The following is a 16806-nucleotide window of genomic DNA, read 5'->3' as shown; positions in this document are numbered from 1 at the left end:
TACTCATCCTCAATAAAATTTGATACACGTTTCTCTGACCCGGACACTCCTCTTGAATCAAACAACAAACCTGCTGTTTATGTCTTCATGACTCCCTCCTAAGAGTGTCTTTCTTCTTTCCTCCAACCTATTCTATAACTACACCACACAAAAAACATATAATTCAATAGCAAAAAGACAATTCAATTAAAAATGGAAAAATGATGTGAATAGACATTTTTTCAAAGAGGAAAATGCTAATGGATGCTAAACACATGAAAAGATATTCAACATCATTATTTTGTAGGAAAAATGCAAATGAAAGCCACAAAAGACCACTTCTCACTGGGATATCTGTAATGAAAAGAGTGATACTAGTGGATGCTATTAAGTCTATGTATGTATGTATGTATGTATGTATGTATGTATGTGAGTGTGTGTGTGTGTCTGTTTGTCTGCCTGTCTGTCTAAATTAGAGTCCTCATGCTTTGCCCTTGGAAAAGTAAAATGGGGAAGCCACTTTAGAAAGCAATCTGGATTATTCAAAAGACTCAACTGAGTTTTAATAAGCACCAGCAATTCAATACATGGGTATATATATATATATATATATATATATATATATATATATGCTTTGAAAACAAATATTCATTAAAACCTCATATATGATTGTTTATGTTAACATTACTCATAATGGCCAAAATTGAAAATGACACAAATGGTATCATTTTCTGTATATATAAGCAAAGTGTGTTTATCTGTAAAAAGTGTATTATTCATCTAGAAAGGGAGATGAAGACTAGTTAAACTCTCAGTGCCAAGAAAAGCCCCAAATCTTAAAAAGCCTCTAAAGTTCTAACTCCTACCCATACATTGTGAGTTAAATTTCGTATCTTAAAATTCATGTTGAAGTCCTAACCCCCAGCACCTTAGAATGTGTTCTAAATTGGATCATTGCAGATGTAATTAGGTAAGGTAAATTAATTAGGATGGACTCTAATCTATTATGATTGATGCCTTTATTAGTGTAGCTCTCATCCCTCATAAGAAAGCTTCTTTTTGCAACAGATGGAGATTATTAGAGAGATACACAACAGGTCAAAATGCAGAGACTATGGGCTAATGGAGTGCCTGACTCTAAATGATACATCTGCAATGCAACCCATACACCCAAGGCTTAGGAAAAAACCACAGAAGGAAAAGCAGAGAGGTTATAAAAGCCAGAGGCCTAGGGCATCTGCTTTTAGATATTGTTTGCTATACGTGACAGGGGAAATGTATGCAACAATATGGTTGCCTGCATGAGACTGGCATGAAAAAAGCAGTTGACATGCCAACTTGGATAAGGAAAATTTTGTCCCACTCCTACATGAAGAGCTACAGGAGTTAATGTCTGCTGAGAGAGGGAGACTCCATTTTCTACGGAGATGAACACCTGCACAGGATGTCCAATCCCAGTGGTCAGCCCTGAACACATGCATATATAAGCATCTCTCTGTATATAATATATGTATATTGTATATTATATCTGTGTTTGTAGAATATGTATATGAAAAGGTCATTAATTGAGCCTGGGAAGAATTAGACAGGGAAGGAGTGCTTTAGATACAGTACAAAGTTCTCAAAACATATTTTAAAGGAAAATTGATTGGGGCACAGGTACACATAGAAAGAACCTCACATGAAGGTGAATGTAGAGATAAAAGTAATCTTTCTACAAGCCAGGAAGTCACTAACTGCCAAGGATGGAAGCATTAAACAGTTTTTCTCATGATACTGAGGAAGAGCTAACTCTGTAGATAGCTTGGTCTCAGGCTTCTAATTTTTGGAATTATTAGACAAGTTTCTTTTGCCTAAGCCACTCAATTTGTGGCACCTAGTTACAGCAGTACTCCAAACCAATACACCATCTTTCCTCTATTTTCTAATTATTTGTTTCATGTGATGTATTTTGATCATATTTTACCCTTTTCTGACTCCTTTCAGATTATACCCACCTCCCTCCGCACCCAACTTTATGTTCTTTCTCTTTCTTTGAAAACACCACAAAACAGAAAATTAAAATACAAGAATCAATAAGACCAAAACCATCAAAATGAAATAACACACTCATGCATGCACACACAGACACATAGATACAAACACAGACACACATCCACACACACTCACACACACACACACACATTCACACACACAATTCATGGAGTGCATTTTGTGTTGGGCATAGGGCTTGAGCGTGTGGTTGGAGTGTGGTTGATATAAAAAATGACATTCCATTGGAGAAAATTGATTTTTCCCTTTCCCAGAATGTTTCAATTGCAAATGGCTTCTTGGTTAAAGGTGAATTTTGTGTCCACTTTATCTTCTCTATGGGATTCTGTCTGGTTCTAATCTGAGTAGTTCTTATGTGTGCTGTCATAGTGTCTGTGACTTCATACGTGTATCAGTACTATTGCCAACACACCATCTTTATAACCTCATTCATCATCATTTTTTTCCTGGAACTTTATGCTGTAATACTACCTTCTTCACAGTTCCACTTTACATTATTTAGTGTTTATAGCCCTTTTACTTTGCTTTATGCTATTTTTCTCCAGTAATATCTTTCAATCATCTTGATCTAAATCCTACTTATGCCTTAAGAGTCAAAGAACCTAACTTTTCCCGGGGATAATGTATTAGTTGCTTTTCTATTGCTGTGATAAAATACCATGACCAAAGCAACTTGTAAAGGAAAACATTTAATTTGGCCTATGGTTTCAGAGGGTTAGATTCCATCATGGAGTAATGAAGACATGGCAGCAGGAAGGACTGACAAGACAGACCCTCCTTCTCTCACTAGTCATTAACTGCCTATAGCTCTTTATCTAGGTGTGTGACCTCGTGAGATTTCCCAAATCCATGTTGAAATGTCAGCTGGTGTTGTCATTGTGCAGATGTTGCTTGGCTGACCACATTGTGGTGCTGCTCTGTTACATAGAGAAGACACTATTTCACAGAAGATGCCCTGGTCCTATGGATGTTACAATTTTTCAATCCCCTCTACCATGATGTTCTATGAGTCTTAGATATAGGAGCTGTATTGCAGATGCCTCAATTAGATATGTGAAGCCCAGAGTCAGTTGTTCTTGGTAGTTTGGCCTGTTATAGTTTTCTGTGATGGTTCCCTCCTGTTATGGAAAGAAGCTTCTTTAACAAGTGATGAGAAATCATTTAACTGTGGATATAAGAATAGGTATAGCCGGGCGGTGGTGGCGCACACCTTTAATCCCAGCACTTGGGAGGCAGAAGCAGGTGGATTTCTGAGTTTGAGGCCAGCCTGGTCTACAGAGTGAGTTCCAGGACAGCCAAGGCTATACAGAGAAACCCTGTCTCAAAAAACAAAACAGAAAACAAAACAAAAAAAGAATAGGTATAAGCCAGGCAGTGGTGGTGCACACCTTTAATCCCAGCACTAGGGAGGCAGAGGCAGGCAGATTTCCGAGTTTGAGGCCAGCCTGGTCTACAGAGTGAGTTCCAGGTCAGCCAGGGCTATACAGAGAAACCCTGTCTCGGAAAAAAAAAAAAAAAAAAAAAAAAAAAAAAAAAAAAAAAAAACCAACAACAACAACAACAAAAAAAAAGAATAGGTGTTTAGAATGCAATTGAGATTAACCTAGTTTAACAAGTGTCAATAAAAGTTCTCTTCTACAGGACCATACATGAGTACTTCCTCTTGAACTGGCCTTAAGGTCAATTACATGGACAATTGTTGGTGACCTCCAATGTATAAGTGCCACTGTTGCACCTGTGGGGCTATTTTGGGAGGCGAGTCATTGTTGTCATTCCCTAGCTTTACAATTGAAAACATGATTGATTGCTTTTCTCCTCTGGCAGCTTGTACACAAATTCAGATACAATGAGAGCTAGTCCTTAGGGAGGGAAATCTTCAGATCAATTCCAGATCAATTCCTTCTAGTTCTGTGTCTGAAGTGTGTGGTATCTTTAGCAAACATGTCTTACCTTCAAGTTCTAAGCTACAATCAAGGGCAAAAGCAATAGCCTATGCTGTATTGGGAGTCCCTTGGACTCCCCTGACCAACAATTTGCAGAGAGGTTTCCCATGCCTAGTACTAGGATTTTTATTAGTATATGACTTTTGAAGGGACTGTTAATCACCCCAGTGACATAATTTCATTTAAACTATTTATATTTGTTTATCTATCTATCTATCTATCTATCTATCTATCTATCTATCTATATAATGTGTTCATTTATATTAAGTAAATATAGAATTGTACATTTCCCTACAGGTTTTTCAGTCATCCTTAGTGCTCTGTAATTTCTCTTTCTCCCTCAATCTAGTGCTCTCCCTTCACTCTCACTAGTTAAAGCCTCCTCCCCAACTCTATTTTCTCCACATTCTCCTTCATAGCACTTGTGCCCTACTGCCCCCCTTTTGGAATTCTCCCATGCCTGATTACATGTTATCATAGGTCATTTTCTGAATTTGAATTGTTAGGCTCTTTGAAATATTTAATAGTATTTGAACACAGAAATATTGTAGCAGTCAAGTAGTGTCTAACCAAAAGGGACAGCAATTTGCAAAGCACAGACCATGTGTAAAAAAGATTAAGAAAAGGTTACTGCCCAGTTTTGTTTTATCCATTGTTGACATTTGACTCAGTGCATTGACTGCTGGGTAGATAAGACTGTCCTAGAGTTGAAGAGTCAGATCTTTATCCTTTTAATGAGCTAGCTCTTGGTGACTGAGAAATTGCACACTTGGAAGTAAAACCTTAAAGTGTTGCTGAGTAATAATGAAGTTGGAATAAATATTTTTTAGGTTAATTCTGGTTGAAGAATTTTCATCCCTACTAAGGATCCTCTGCAAAAAAAGAAAGAAAGAAAGAGAGAGAAAGAAAGAAAGAGAGAAAGAAAAGAAAGAAAGGTATTTGCACAAACCAGCTTTGCGTGCATGTGTATAACACAAAGTCCACAGACTCTCCCAATCCAACCTAGACCTTAGTTGTCAACATTTTACAAATCAAGAAGATTTCAGTTTTGAAAGGGTTTCTTCACACTTTAGGATAGAGAAGTATATTAAAAAGTCATGTTTTAGAGCCTGGGAGCTGGGATTTTAGTGTTGGAAATGATTTTTTCCTATTACAATTCCTTTTTAAAAAAGATTTTGGTACTGGGGCTGGAGGGATGGCACAGCAGTGAAGGGCACTGGTTGCTCCTCTGGAGGACCTGAGTTCTATTCCCTGCACCTACACGACAGCTCACATCCATCTGTAACTCCGGTTCCAGTGGATCTGATGCTTTCTTCTGGCCTTGGTAGACTTTGAATGCTTGTGGTGTGCACACATATATGCAGGTAAAACATCTACACAGGTAAAATTTAAAACATCAAAATATAAGAAAAAATTGGTATTATCAAAGCCATATATACTTATAAGAAAGTTGAAAAATAAAAAAAATGAGAGAACAAAAATTAATTCCATCAGTTTTGCTATAAGTATTCATTATTAATATTTTTGCATGTTTACAAATGTTATTGTCATAATCACATTCTCTATTAAATGTTGTATCCTACTTTCAAATAATATTATATATTATACACAATATAATATATTAAAATAATATATATATATACTATATTATACATAGTATAAGCATTTCCTTGTCATTATAAACTGTGTCTATATCAGTTTAATTGACCATAATAATCCATTTGTAGGACTATATAATATTCTACTTAGCCATTGAATTATCTTTATCTGTTTTTTTTTACTCTAGTTTATAGTGGAACAGAAATTTTGTGTCCACTTCTATTTCCTAAGGATTCATTAATTAATTAGCCAATCATGAAATTTTTTCTCAGGGGTTACTATGTATAATATACTATTTTAGGTGTCAGGTGTCTGCCTCAAATGACAGGTTGTCTTTTTACTAAGAATCCCTGGGAAAAAAGGAACACATTTAAGAGAAAAGCTCATGGGTTTCAACTTTGGTTGTGTTGAATTTGAAGTGCTTCCAGGATATCTGATTGGAGATGCTAAGGAAACAGAGCTCAATATAGCCATCTGGGAAGAATTATAGAATTACAGTCGTGGTCATATAGATGAAAGATACCATTTAGAGAGAGCACATTTATCTTCACTCTGAGATTGTCTGACATGACAGCAGAACATGAAACCCTATCAAGGGAATGGAGAAGGCAAAATACTAGGCGGAAAAGTAAGGCAGTGTGGTGTCACAGATAGCACAGAATTCATTTCAAGGGTAAGGAAATGGCCAATGGGGCTAAGCGTAGGGAAGAGCTCAGGCAAGAAAAGAACCAGCAATGTTCTATTTGTTTATTTATCAAGGAATTTATTGATGTAGAGATCATTGGTTGGGTAGTTCATTGAGCTCAGTCTCGGGTGGGGGGGGGCGGGGAGGAAACTAGCTTTCTAAGCATTGAGAAATGAACAAGAGAGGAGAAAGTGAGAAATTGCAGACCTAACTCACCTGTAAAATAGTTTCAATAAATGACCCTTAAAGGAGGTATTGAGAGATCTTGTATATGCATGGGACACAGATTTCCTTTTAAGATGGTAGAAATTTGAGTATGTTTAATTGGTGGTGGTAGATCAGAGGGATGTGCCTACTACCTTTCATGGCTGATATGAAGCAAAGACAGCGAGGAGATGTAGGTAAGTATAAACATTTTTGTGTGTATCGAAGGACAATGAGCCACATGCTTCCAAAAGAGAGTTCTTAAGCAGCATACAGTCCCTCTAGAAGTTATAAAAGAGCTTATCTGGCGATTATTCAGCCATTACTGAATGCCTTTTACAACCCTCACAAAAAAAAAACAACAAAAAAAACCCAAAAAACAAAAAAACAAAACAAACAAAACAAAACAAACAAACAAACAAAAAACAAACCCTGGTTGCTGAAGAACCCCACTGCTGTTCTAATTTGTTGTCTAGTTTTTAATGAGGTGAATAGTTTAACTAGTTGTGTCTTTGAGTGTGAATGCATGAAATTAATCTATATCCTTTCCCTAAAGAGTACTTTTACTTGCCTCAAAAAAAAACCTCAAAACAACAACAAAACAAAAAAACGGAAAGCCAATATGAATGGTACATATGTTAATATTCCTCCAAATAAAATTCAGACTGCTTTTTTTTTTTTAAATCTCTGGACCATTCTCTCTCCTATTCCTTCTACCACTCTCGCTGACTTCCTTCTCCCACCCCCATATAGTCATCGTTCTATTCTTTTTAAAGTTTATTTAAGTTATTTATTTTGATGATCCAATCCGTTTCATTAGGGCTGCTTTCAGGGTCCCGGGTTATTATTTACAGGCTCATGGGCTGCCTACATTAATGAAGAAGTTATCTTTCTCTCCCGCCAATGAGAGACTCTTGTTTTCTTAGAAGTTTACAATTGGACAACTTTTGGCTCTCTGAACAAAGAGGCAAGTGAACTTTATTCCCCACCCCCCCTACCCCCAGCATCTAAGAGAGTGAGCAAAGATAGCCTGAAAGGGCAGAGGAGGGTCCTCCAACTCTGCTAACTCAAGAGGAAATTCCTCCAGTGCCTTAAGGCTTCGGTTCCCAGAACACTCCCCTGTGTTAGTTGACCCTCTGCTAAAATAGTCCTGTGCTTGGTGCGGCCCCTTTAAGAGTCCAGCTCCTCCCCGCTCCAGGGAAAGTTGCAGCTTTTTCCGCCTCCTGGGAGGGTTGAGTAGGGCCAGCCGCTCCTGTTGCTGCTCTCAGTCTTTTTTGGAGCTCGAGACCCTTCCAACCATTCAGCACCCGGACCTTTGGTCACCTAGTAGCACCTGTTGCAGGTGACAGGTAGGTGGCAGCTAGTGTCTGAGCGCACCCTCGCCCTCTGCCTGGGACTTCGTGGACTCCCCCAGCCCCGTGTCTCGCCCCCACCTCGGGGGCGTGTGTCCTGTTGTACCTTGTGTGCGGTCCCTGTCCTCCCTCCCCAGCTGCCACGCGGGCCCTTCTGCTGTGTCCGCGTCTAGGGACCGCACCCCCAAGCGGTGCCTCCCGTCTGCTCCAGGCGGTCCCTCCTTGCCACTTTTCCTTCTCTCAGGCTGTTTCTGCCTGGTTGCCTTGGACGGAGTTTCTGGGTGCTGCCTCTCCACAGGTATCTCTGGCTCAGTGCACCCCAGGTCCCCCGACCCCCCTCCGCTAGCCTTGGTCCCTCTGAAGAGCTGGCTCCTGGCGCAGGCTTGGACGGGCTTCTAGTGGAGCTGTGTCCTCGCACTTGGAGGCTAGTCACCTTTTTGGTGACCTCGCTGGGCTTGGCTGTCCAGCTCCTTCTATGGCCCCTCGCTGTTTCTTCTGAACTACAGGCTTCTATTTTCCTAGCTCCGCCTTGTCTCTTCACCACAGGTACAGGCTAAAGGCAAGTTGACTCTGAGTTCTACCTCAGTGGGTTCCTTTGGGGCATGGAGCTGGAGACCCAGCTGTGTAGGTTAGAGCTCAACACCTTTACCATGCTCCCTTCAAATAGGCTGGGGGGTTGCTCCTGGCAGAAGGACACCAGTGTTCCTCCAGCCCGGAACACTGAAGGAGATGGATGGGGTCTAGGAGAAGTTGATGGCAAAATAATTTGGTTAAAAATTCTGATAGCTTGAAAAAGTGATGTGTTTGCTTTAACTAATCCTTTCTTTCCCTAACATGCTACAGTTTCAGGACCAGAGGATCTAGTGTTCTAGTATACATCTTCTAGCAGGACTGACCCTAAGCCATGTGTATCTGTGGGAGAAATTAACCTCCTATATCCCTGGCCTTCCCCTACCCCACTCTCCCTTTCCATTTTTGTTACTTTGAGACAGGGTCTCAATGTAGCTCAGGATGGTCTGGAATTCATTATGTAGACTAGGCTGGATTCACACTGGCTGGCAGTTCTCCTGCTTCTACCTCCTAAAGTGCTGCTGTTACAAGTCTGCAACATCACATCTGTCCTCCATCTTTTTTGAACTGGTTACATTTCTGCTCTTTGTTAGCTGTACTCTTCATAAATATGTTGGCATTAATAAACGAAAGTGTAAATTTGCCATGAAGAACTAAAACCAATAATTAGCTCAGAGAGCTGTGGCAATTCTCTCTCTCTCTCTCTCTCTCTCTCTCTCTCTCTCTCTCTCTCTCTCTCCCTCTCCCTCTCCCTCTCCCTCTCCCTCTCCCTCTCCCTCTCCCTCCCCCCCCCTCTCTCTGTCTCTGTGTGTGTGTGTGTGTGTGCGCGCGCATGCTGGACATCCTAGTAGGAAAAGCCCCCACAAAACTGGTTTGTGAATCTCCCTTTGGGTAGCAGATGGACGTGATTTCAAAGGCTGCACCCTAGATCAGAGGGGTGAACTTGAGCTTGGAGCCAGCCCTGGGATTACTGGTCTGTGAGTATACAAAGCATTCTGGTTCGCATGCTCTGAGCACTTTCCCTTCAAGGTTGGAACTATTAAATCGGTGGCATAATGAATGAACAAAGTCAGGCGATGTGATTAGTTCTCAGACAAGCCTCACACTAATTCTATGCTATTGGTGCTATAGTTACAGTGATGATACAATATAAAGGAAGCTGAAAGCTTCAAGTGTGGTGCCCTAAATTACACTCTGACAATGGGACAAGCTTGTGTGAATCGAACTTCTGGTCCTTCATTCCACTTCTTCCTTTCCTGATGGCCAGAGGAGAAACAATGGGGTAGCAGCTGACAAGTATTTGACAGAAATATGTGTATGTGACAAAGCCACCAGGCAAACAGGTTGATAGCATACCCTTTTTATTTGTGGGTTAGGCAGAGATACTCAGGAGAGTATGTCTTCTTCAACCCCACCTCTGGAATTTTTAAAAACTATTGTTTTTCCTCTGGCAAACTTGGTACTCATATCCCCAACCTCTTGCCATTAATTGTTATTCATCTCTCAGAATTTAGCCTAATGGTATTGCCTTTGAGTCAACCTCACTGAATGCACACTTCCTTCTCCCAAGCAGAATGACTAGTTATATTATCTTGAAGGACTTTATTTAGACTTCAATAAAAGTCCAAATACTATTGTTTTTTTTTTCCATATGGAAGGTTGTAATCTCTGTAAAGATAGTAACTGGATCTTGAAGCACAAAGACTTGTGCTGGGGATTGGGGATGCCATGTCTTCCAGGGATTGTTGGAAATTAAGAGTCTCAGAATGTATCCTAGGCTGACCTAGACCTCACTATGTATCCTATCTGGCCTCATACTCATGGTTATTCTCCTGCCTCAGCTTCCTGAATGCCAGGATTGAGTGTGTGAACCAATATGCTTGACTAGAATCTCCATTTTATGATTAAGTACAAATCTGTGGGTGGAAAAAGAAAGATGCCCTTAGCCTTGGTTCATCTTAACGTAGGGGGGAGGGAGGTGTGAATTATCAGATGTTCTGAGGACATTCAGACAGTTGTCAAGGCCAGTGAGAGGATACAGAAGGCGATTGTGCAACAGGGAAAAGCCCCAATGAATAAAAGATGTCACAAATTAGGTTTTTATTCTCATTGCCCTTAATCTTTTTATGTGTGAGGTGGCTACTAGGTGATGGGCTGTATGGAGAAGGTCCAGCTGAGTGGCACTTTTACAACAATTGTCTAGTTGTAGACTAGTTTTATAGAGAAGTAGGCAACAACCATGTAGCAAAAATAAAAGTGCTATTTTGTTTAAATGCAGTTTGAAATATCCAGCCAGAAATAAAGGCCAGAATCCATCCGATAACATCAGACTTGGAAGGACCTAAGCCCTGGAAAAAGTAGTGACTGTATACTTCTCACTGTTTATCGAGTGTTAACTTCTTTGAAATTAAAGTTTGCATAAATAACTGCTCAGGTGCTTTAAATCTTATCTCCCTAAACACTGGGCCTTGGACTGTCTCAGGACTCAGCCTACAGACATTTCTCCACCCCAAAACCTGCTCAGAAGTTTTCTTTAAGCACCATTGCTGTGGCATCTAGACAGCCATAATTCATGTTTCTGTTCTGGGCCTTTCTTCTGTTCTGAAGCCTCATGTTCTTAGTGGCCTATTTGACATTTCTACCTGTCATCTGATAGATGCCTCAAGGGTAACATGGCCAAATGTGGATTATTGATTGCCTTAATACCTTTAATCCTTCCCTTTGCCTTACCATGATTAAGAAAAAGGATACCATTATACATTTAGTTGGTTGAACTAAGAATATTGGGTTACCTAGGATTTCTGTCATCTTCTTAGGCCACCACATACAGTGTTTGAACTCTTGTTGATCTCACTTTCAAAAAGTATCAGGAACTCTTCCATGTGGCTCCATTTTCTCTGCCTGCTATCCTTTTTCCAGCCACCATGAAGCCTCACTGGACATTCTTGCATAATGGTAAAATGTATACAACTATTTCTGTGGAACACCTCTGTATTGATGTGTGGAATGGTAAACCATGCCAGGAAGCTTGGTGGGTAGAGAGGGTTGAGACCTCAGAAATTCACACCTAAGATTGTAGGTGTCTCCTGCTCCCTACCAAACTCCTGGCCTATAGCAGGTGTGCATCCCTGCTCCCTGCCACATTCCTGGCCTGGAACATGTGCCACATGGGTGTGGGATGTATATGTGTGTGTACACATGTGCTTGTGGACATAGAGGAGAGCTTTAAGTGTCTGGCTCTATCACTGTTGCCTTATTCCCTTGAAACAGAGTCTCTCAGTGACTCTGGAGCACACCATGTGCTTGCAGCCAGTGAACCCCAGCAATCTTCCTGCCTTTGCCCTCCCTATAACAGGCTTTTTACACGGGTTCTGGAGATCGAACACAGGTCATCGTTAAAAGTCTTATCCACTGAATCATCTTCCTAGTGCTTGGAAAATCGTTGTAGTAAGTGACCTTCTAGGTGAGGGAGATATTGATCAGTGGATACATAGTTTCTCTTCAACTGGGGAGATACCTTTCAGTCTTTTGTTGCACTGCATGCTGAAGGTAATGCATAATGCATGGTATATTCTTACATTGTTAAAAGAATAAACTGAATCTTTCTATTATATATACATACATTGGTCAGGCGGTGGTGGCACACGCCTTTAATCCCAGCACTTGGGAGGCAGAGGCAGGCGGATTTCTGAGTTCGAGGCCAGCCTGGTCTACAAAGTGAGTTCCAGGACAGCCAGAGCTATTCAGAGAAACCCTGTCTTGAAAAAAAATCTATATATACATACATCAAAAACTGATTTTATCCTATAAATATACACAATTATTGTCAATGAAAGATAAATACATACATACATATATTAAAAATTGAGTAGGCAAGACCCAATTAGCATCTCAGAGAATTTACATATTTACTATCAAGAGGATTTTTTTGCTTATGCTCTTATGTGTGGATGATCTTTTAAAAATATCTTTCATTTTTCTATGGTGGGGATCAAACCCATGATCTCATGCATAGTAGGCAAGTAATCGACCAGTCAGTTACACTCCCTGTTTGGAAAAATGTGGTATTTATATTGAAGAAGCTTGACTATAATGGGAAGGAGACAAGGCTCAGGGGAGATCAAGGTATTAATTGTGTGTTATTTTAAATACAGGATTGAGAGAAGGCTATTTATGAGGCAATCACATAGAATTAAATGATATAGGGTCCCCGAGGAAGCTGGGGGTAATGATTGAACAGAATGAAAGTGGAGAAAAATACTGTACTTAGAGAAAGGCAAATAGCTCTTTGGTTGAGACATCAAAGAGAGGGCCAAACTAGTGATGCTCTGGAGGACAGAGCTGTGGAGGGCTGCTATTCTGACGGTGGTCTTCTTGATAAGAGTGGTGAAGGGCTCCAGTGGTATTTGAGAAAGATGAAAAGAAGGGTACCCCATCAAAATTATACATATGTGTTTCACAGTCTCAGATTTACTGCAAATGTGTCCATCTTTTGTTAATTACATCTTCATAAAGCTGTAAAAAATAAAATAGGTCTGGACTAGTGTGGTTTGTTTCTCCCTCAAGTCATAGAGGCTGGTTTCATTTCTCTCCAACATCGCTCACCAGCCAGGATCTTGAAGCACTATGAACAATATAGTTTGAGAGATTTGTCCAGATGGCTGGGACAGAAAATGACAAGGTCAGAGATTAGATAGTGCAAGCAAATGAAGAGTTGAAATGACAGATCACTCAGTTTCATGGTCATGACTATCTAAAACTACCTTGAATTGAAGATATTTTAAAGAGATGGAAAGCTCCTGTGGTATCTGTACTATTTCATGTTTGTAGGCTTTTGTTTTTTGGTTTTTTTTTTCAGTTTAGGTCCTAGGAGTGCCATAGTGTCTGTGTTTTCACATTATTGCCAGTGACATACCAGAAAGCATAGTTATACCTGTTGAGGGCCCACCGTGTGTTAGCTATGAGGATCTGAAGTGTGCTAGGAGCCCTGCATTGGCTCTGGCCATCCAGACATTTGACATGTGCTGGAGACAGACACCAGTCTCTTTTCCTGGGGAGCACTTCAGCAGGGAAGGCATGTGTTAAACATGGATTAAACAATGGATCATAAAATTTATTGCAACGGGGAAAAGTTCTGTAAAGTTCAACTTTTGAAAAACCAGCTTGTTGTAACAGACTTTTTTCTTACCAGTTTACATTTATCAAGAAAGTATGAGAGTACCTTCTATATTTCTCTTTTAAAAAGTTGGATATTGGGGCTGGAGAGATGTCTCAGTGGTTAGGAGAGCCTGCTGCTCTTCCAGAGGACCTGATTCTGGCTCCCAGCATCCACTTCAGGCATAGTACACACGTGGCATGCACCCACAAATATGCATAAATAAAAATAAATCTTAAAACTATCAACACTGTCTTTCTGTAATTTTGCAGGATTGACACCCAAACATTAAAAAAAAAATTATTTCCAGTATGGATGGACCATTTTCTTTTAGATTTCTCTTGACCATTTAATTTTCCTCCCTTAAGACTTATCTGTTTGTATTCTCTGTCTGTTGGGTATTTTTCTCTCTTATATGATGCTACTAACCACTCTTCCTTTTCTCCTCCTTAAGATTTGGAGAGTCTACCACATCTTTTCTCTCTGTTTATAGTTATATCTTTCTATTTCCTTTCAATTTCTTTCTTATATAACTTGGTGTGCTCAGAGATATGAAGATATTTTAATACTTGACCCAGTAAGAGTTAAAATATATTTTTTGCCTCTGCTTATCTTAATTCCTAAAGGGAAAGTTTTTGTTTGTCTTTTTTCCAGACATTGTTTATATGCCTATATAAGATATTCTAATCTATTCATTCAACCTTTCCATCTCTTTATATTTATATAATAAGAAATACAAATGGACTCATATACATTTTAATTTAATATCCCATGGTAAGTTTCAATATCAGTAAATAAAACTGCTTTTTAAAACTGCTGCATAGTTTAACATTGTATGTATCACAACCAGCCAGTTTCTTATTGATGGAATTTTTTTGCTGCTTTAGACATTGTTTAATCCCTAAATCTCTCACTCTGTCTCTATCTCTCTCTGTCTCTGTCTCCCTCTATCCTTCTGTTTTTCTGTAAGTCTGCCTTTCTGTCTATCACGTCTTAAATGTCAGCCCAATAGTTTTTCAAAATATAATAGCTCTATTAAAAATGATCAGTTCTGTTATATTAAAAATGATTAGTAGTAGCTGGCTATTGGTGACACACACCTTTAATCTTGGGAGGCAGAGGCAGGTAGATCTTTGTGAGTTTGAGGCCAGACTGGTCTACAGAATGAGTTCCAAAATAGTCAAGGCTATACAGTAAATCCCTGTCTTGAAAAACAAAAGAAAACAAAAGTCAGTGGTGCTAAGGACTAAAAGAAGTTTAGGAAGAGAAAGACTAAGAATGGAGGCAGATGTTCACAGGTCTCCACCAGTCAAAGATAGTTTTTATATCTAGGTTGGATATTGGGTTACACTTCTGATTGAACATTACCAAACTTATAAATCCTTTGATTAACATTAAGAAAAATTGTATAAAAGCAAAAAGGAAAGGGGGGCATGGGACAGGGGTTTTCTAGGGAGGGGAAATGGGGAAAGTGGATGGCATCTTAAATGTAAATAAAATATTAAATAAAATTTAAAAAATCAAACATTGTAATGCAAACAATCCAGATATACACTAACTTACACGGTAAGGAATGAAGGTAGAAAAACACTAAGGTCTTTGTTTTCCATAGTTAAAGCAATATGTTTTTATTAAAAAAAACTTTTTATGCATAATAAAAACACTGCAATTCAAAAAAAAAAAAAAAAAAAAAAAGAATCCCCCATAGTGTTTGGGGAGTTCCTGACTTTTACCACAGTGGTAACAATTTAAAGTGCTATAAGGTGGAAAATTAGAATGATGAGTTGAAAAGTAATTGGGGAGATGGGGGATTGGAGTTACTAAATATGAACAGTTCCTTAGAGAAATTAGGCTCTGATGAGCAGAGAAAGGATAGTAGCAGGAGAGGGCTTGAGGTCCAGGGAATTAGGTTTTCATTTGGTATCTCTGAAGGCTGATGAGATGGCTGGTGTAATCGATGCAGCAGAGTCCTATGCCCCATGAGAGAGGATCTGGAACTAGGTGGAGGTTCACCATGAGTGGGCATAGATGAGCATAACTATAGATTTGGCATCAGTAAGTGGTATGATGGCATTTATATTTTTCTATGATAAGATGTAAGACCAGCCTCTTGGACAGGAGTTGAAGTAGACAGGGTTTGGATTGAATATTAGATTCACTCAAGCAATAGGCATTGTGAAGAACAGGAGGACTAGCCAGACCCAGAGAAGCATATTTGTGGTGCCAAGCAGTGTTGAGGCAAGCTAGGTGATGAAGAATTCGTGTGGATAATAATCTACCAGGCCCATTTTCTTCTTTCACTGGATCCCAGGAGCGTTCATGAAGGCATAAAAGTGCACACATGATCAGATGGGTTTTATAAAAGCAGATCTTTGTAATGAAATTAGGAGTTAATAAGGACACTGACAAGAGTGTATTTTAAATAATAGAATCCAAACTTTCTAGGAAAGGAAGTAAAGACAGAAAGGGGCTGAATAGATGAAAGAAGGTTTGTAGAAGACTATTCAGTGAGGTCTTGGAGTAGGAATGACTTGGGAGAGATCACTGAATGAACAAGTTGGAAGGATGGGCTGTTAGATTCAGAAAGGAGTATTGAATCAATGATGTCAAAGGTGGAGAAGTTCTGCGGAATAAACTCTTGGGTGTGGTTGAATGATAAGTGGTATTTTTGATGCCAGCTCATTCGCTCTACAAATATTGATTGAGTGTATATTGTTGGCCAAGCAGCACTCTAGACTCTGAAGGTACAGAGATGAACAAAATAAGCTCGATTTCCTTCCCCTCCAATAGTCCACACAGAGATGGACAAAAATAAAATTCCATTTCCGTCCCCTCCAATAATCTACTAAGTCCTCTCTTTCATACAGTTTACAATCCTATAGTGTGTGTGTGTGTGAAAATATATATATAATTTTTACGCACACACACATATAATTTTGACATTTGTAAAATAAGAGCATAGCTTGCTGAGCAGATTTCTCTCTGTGTAATTTTGTTTAGAGCACTAATAATTATAATCCTAAGAGCAAATATTTGTATGCATGGCAAAGAAAGTCCTAGATATTTTGAGTGTTTTCCTTTTCTTAAATTCTACTTATTTCATGATGAGAATTCGTATCTCTTCCCCCTTAGAACTTGTAAAGGTACTTTCTTGTGTCTTGTCAATTTTGAAAAATAAAGAAATGTACGAATCTACTTTGAGCATTGTGGTGTTTGTAGCTTCTTATTTTTTTGTTTTTGAACTGTTAGAACATTGCTTCTGCAGTA

General features: G+C 39.3%; 1 protein-coding gene across 3 annotated transcripts in view; it reads left to right on the top strand.

Moving 5' to 3' along the window:
* Positions 1–7659: 7659 nt before the first annotated feature.
* The window catches only part of Sytl4 (synaptotagmin like 4), a 45158-nt gene continuing 36011 nt past the window's right edge, over positions 7660–16806 (top strand). For 2 of the 3 annotated variants that reach the window (XM_076918796.1, XM_034485833.2), the window contains exon 1: positions 7677–7811. The gene's annotated coding sequence lies outside the window, so the exon portion shown is untranslated. Of the gene's footprint in view, positions 7812–16806 lie in introns of all 3 variants that reach the window. The other variant, XM_034485834.2, reaches the window with a different exon arrangement.

The sequence above is a fragment of the Arvicanthis niloticus genome, chromosome X, assembly GCF_011762505.2.
Source record: "Arvicanthis niloticus isolate mArvNil1 chromosome X, mArvNil1.pat.X, whole genome shotgun sequence".
NCBI lineage: Eukaryota > Metazoa > Chordata > Mammalia > Rodentia > Muridae > Arvicanthis > Arvicanthis niloticus.
Note: the sequence above shows the minus strand (reverse complement) of the source record. Positions and strands in the feature narration are given on the sequence as shown.